This window comes from Palaemon carinicauda, chromosome 45 (genome assembly GCF_036898095.1).
Source record: "Palaemon carinicauda isolate YSFRI2023 chromosome 45, ASM3689809v2, whole genome shotgun sequence".
Classification (NCBI taxonomy): domain Eukaryota; kingdom Metazoa; phylum Arthropoda; class Malacostraca; order Decapoda; family Palaemonidae; genus Palaemon; species Palaemon carinicauda.
In genome coordinates this window covers 11687685-11691976 of record NC_090769.1, presented here as the reverse complement: position 1 = coordinate 11691976, position 4292 = coordinate 11687685, and the positions used below count along the sequence as shown (strand labels likewise).

The window sequence follows — 4292 nt, the reverse complement described above, 5'->3', positions numbered from 1 at the left end:
TTCATTACTAAATTCCATTTCATTCTGCATAATTTTTATTTTATTCTTCCCAATTCCGGAATCGATTAACCATTCAATTTGTTTTCTTAGTAAAGTTGAAATTCATCTCAATTGATTTACCTTAATTTCAAGTTTCGTTTTATTATAGTTGGTTTTAAAACCAAATTTCAGTTATTTCCTGAAATTCGTTTTATGCTATTTCAACGAATGAAGGAAAAATAAATAAATAAATAAATTAAAAAAAAAAACATTGAAACGTGAAACGCCGAAAGCGCTGCGCAAACGGGCATAGTTTAATCCGCGCACGTACACGAATGGTATGACTTACGACACTTAAAACAAGCTCTTGCGCACGTACAGGAGGGTATAGTGTGTACGTCGTCAGCATTATCTGCTCTTGTATCAGACACTGTATCTAGGACTGTATCAGTAGAGCTGTCAACTCCCTGCCTGTATCTCTCACTCCTATCTCGACTTTGGCCCACGGTGCGCCTCCTCACTACAATGAGGTGTGATGTGGAGGAAGAGGGAGGAAGGAGGGAGGTAGGGAGGGAGGAAGGAGGGAGGGAGGTAGGGAGAGAAGAGGGAAAGGGAGATAGGGAGAGGGAAGTCCTCTCTTGTTTGTTTGTTTTCATGTCCGAGTTCGGTTGATTTTCTTGAGAACTTTTCAGAATTCCTAATATGAAATTCACAGTAAGATTTTATATGTCTGTCTGTCTGTCTGTATAGATTGCCTTACCTTGTGTAAGACCCGGGCTCAGATTTTATATGAATATCATCTTCTTATCAAGGAAGGAACTAAGGATATAAATAAGAATACAGATGTAAAACTATGTCTGATGTTCGTTTATATGAAATTCTCAGTGAGATTTCATATGAATATCTTGTTATCAAGAAACTAAAATATAAATAAAAGTATAGAAGTAAAACTATATCTGAAGTTTGAATATAGTCGACTTATACAAGGAACTGATTAATTGATCGAATTAAAGGCAAGAAACGGCCACAATAAAGAGCATAATTGATACAAGAGTCGGGGATTACAAAGGTCAGTTAAGTATGTGGGATACAATTTAATTTCTGGCGTCGTGGAAGTCGGGAGAATTAAGTAAATTGTCTCGAGCAAATTAAGTCAAATCTGCGCTATTCTTCTTCATGATTAATGTTAGCAAACAAAAACAACTTGATTAGTATATGCAAAATAAAAATAAAAAATATTTATGTAAATATACTATGAAGTATATATGTTGTAAATTGTAAGATTGTAAATGTGTATTTCATGATAAAAGATAAACAAAAAAATCGTCACATGAAACTACTTCAGCTTCTGAATACTTTCATTTTAATGTTAAACAACACCCCCCCCACCCACACACACACACAATTTGGATCCCGTCATTATGAAGGCTACTGAAGAAGGGCATCTTCAATGAAGTTTCATTCTCTAAACAAAAAACACACACATTATATATATATATATATATATATATATATATATATATATATATATATATATATATATATATATATATATATATATATATATATATATATATATATATATATGTGTGTGTGTGTGTGTGTATAGATAGATAAATAGATAGATAGTGTGTGTGTATGCATGTAAATCGCCTATCAGCCAAATAGGAATGACATGAAAATCTGATTTAAAGTACAGACACATTTTCAAAATGGTCAATGAATGAAGCAAAAAAAAAATCTCCCCTGTTATTACTCCTCTTATTTTTTAAAACCACTAACCGAAGGGAAAATATTTATCGAAAATTCTGCAACAATCGGAATCCTCCCTCTCATCTTGCACACGTCACTCTCACCTTGCCATTTAAATCCTTTACGCAAATAAGATAATATTTCTCCCACGAAACGTCCGTCGTTTACCACGAAAACTCCCCCAGAACCCCCTCCCCCCCGCCCTCTCTCCACCCCCCCCCCCCCCTGACACCGGTCAAGTGCCTTCGACTTCACCTTCCCTTTGACGTTTCTCGACCGAATCAACAGAGATGTTTAGTTTGGCAGGACTTCATAAATACAAACTCCTTTCGGACAAATCCCGCATCCAAACACATTAATGAGATGAAGGGAGAGAAAAGAATCAGCAGCCTTCAAAAAGGGCATCAACTCCTCGCCATGGGTGACAGTTACCAAAAAAAAAAAAAACTATTAAAAAAAAGTTGTTTATGGTAAACCGCTATGTAAACAGTGCTGAAAAGGAATTATTCAATGGATGTATTGAATAGGGCCACTAGTGAGGAGAGCCTCGAGTGGAGATAAAAAGAGAATCTCACCCTTCCACTTCTACTAACAACTCTCCCCCCCTCCCCCCCCCCCCCCACCTTCAATGATGTCACCAAAGGCCTCTAGTGAATGTCTAAGAGACCCGAAAGGTGTTTATTCGAGTATTGTTTGATGGTGACACCCCTCTCGGTCTGCTCTCCTGATAATATCGCGTCTTTAACGTGTGGTCCGTAGATGGGAGAGAGAGAGAGCAATTATGTTATCTTTCTTTTTATTACCTTTTGTCAGTCATGTCTTTAATGCAGTTGATTTTTGTTATCCTCCTACATATCATTCTTAATGGACTCTTCATAATTTTTCCTAAGTCTTTGAGCGTTTGCCTATTGGTTATAATTCATTTTTGCTATTCTATGTCATTCAGTTTTATGATTAAATATAGTTTTCGTTCTTTCTTATCTCACCGTATCGCTCTTTCTCCTTATCATGCTATCTCTCTCTACATGTGTATTCGCATTATTGACTTATGTAAGCTACGTTTATGTATAGGCAAATTCGTAACCTTCCCTATGGATCTTTTTCAAACGCATAAAATAAATTGTAGGGCAGAGAAACCAGAGAAACAGGGAACAGCGAAACGAAGAGTAATAGTTACAAGCCTCGTTTCAGTATGCTGACATCCAAGGTCTATAGACCTTGCTGACATCTACTGAACAACCTCACTAGCGCGAACAAACCATAAGAATCTTGTAATGAAGTGTATGGGCAACAGTTAATGCAACCAACAATGGTTGAGATCATCACCTCTTTCGCCGAGACCATTGTTTGTCTTCAAATCCTTCTTACGGTTCGTTAGCTTTTCAGCGGCCTCTCTCTCTCTCTCTCTCTCTCTCTCTCTCTCTCTCTCTCTCTCTCTCTCTCTCATACCGGGTGGTTTTACAACTTTCCCAGACCCATTGCGCAGGTACTAGCATATAAAGTTCCTCTGTGATAAACACTTTAGTTTATCGCCATACTAAAACTGCCGGTGGGAAGTTGTAATTGTTTATGTAGAAGACCCTCGAAGCACCTGCAAGCTGAAGACACCCCCATTCGACTAAGCAACAAGCATTTCTTTTATCATCAATGATCATATAACCTTTATTCAATTATATTTCCCAAAGAAATACTTAAATTTGATTTGAAGAATTAATTCTCAATTACCATTCAATAGTAATAAAGGAATATAATTTCTTTACATAATCCAAAGTTCTGTTGTGATCCACAATGGAATTCTAAGGGTTCAAACGTCTTCTCCTTTTGGGTCTGTTTACTTCCGTGGTAATTTTGATACTGGTATAGCTCATCCGACAGATACCGTGGGAACCCAACAATTATTGGTCATTACGTATTCCAGAGCGGCTGACTTTAAGAGACGAGAACCCAGGTGATGACGGGTAGCCCTTATAACAGCCCCCCCCCCCCCTCCTTCCTCCCCACCAAAGATAGCCAGTCCCCTAAGGTAGCATATCCTCCCACCAGGTAGTTTATCTGCTGGATCCTTTGGCTGTCTCTGGCTATCCACACCTCGACTACCTGTCCCTTAGACGGTAATCCCTGACCTCAGGGGCGTGCCACTCCAGATTAAGGGCAGCAAATCTCCCAGAAGCCCCGTTTTTACAATGGGGATGAAGTAGGATTATATGTGATAGAGGGGGAAATATATACTAATGGCCATTCAAGTGAATGGACAAGATAGGCTCGGTCCTGCCTGGGATAGGCCTACAGGAATTTAGAGCCGAGCATTTTCACTTTTATTATATATTCTAAAGTGATTCAAAAGGAACTCGTACGTGAATTGTTTTCCAAATCGTCTTCATTACATGTTAAGAATGAGTGATCATGTCTGTTTCATTGAATGAGTGTTCACAGTTGGTTTTCCTTTAATGGGAATCCAAGATCTTACTTTGGAACTTCCACTTTATTAAATTTTAGCATTTTCATTGTTGGAATGTTTCTTTAGAATGAGACTTATTTGTGTATTTGTTATTATCATGTCA

The 4292-nt window shown here is 37.9% G+C and overlaps 1 protein-coding gene across 2 annotated transcripts in view; it reads left to right on the top strand.

Annotated features, from left to right (window-relative positions):
- The window catches only part of LOC137634939 (homeotic protein distal-less-like), a 36041-nt gene that overhangs the window by 30243 nt on the left and 1506 nt on the right, over positions 1–4292 (top strand). The window lies entirely within an intron of this gene.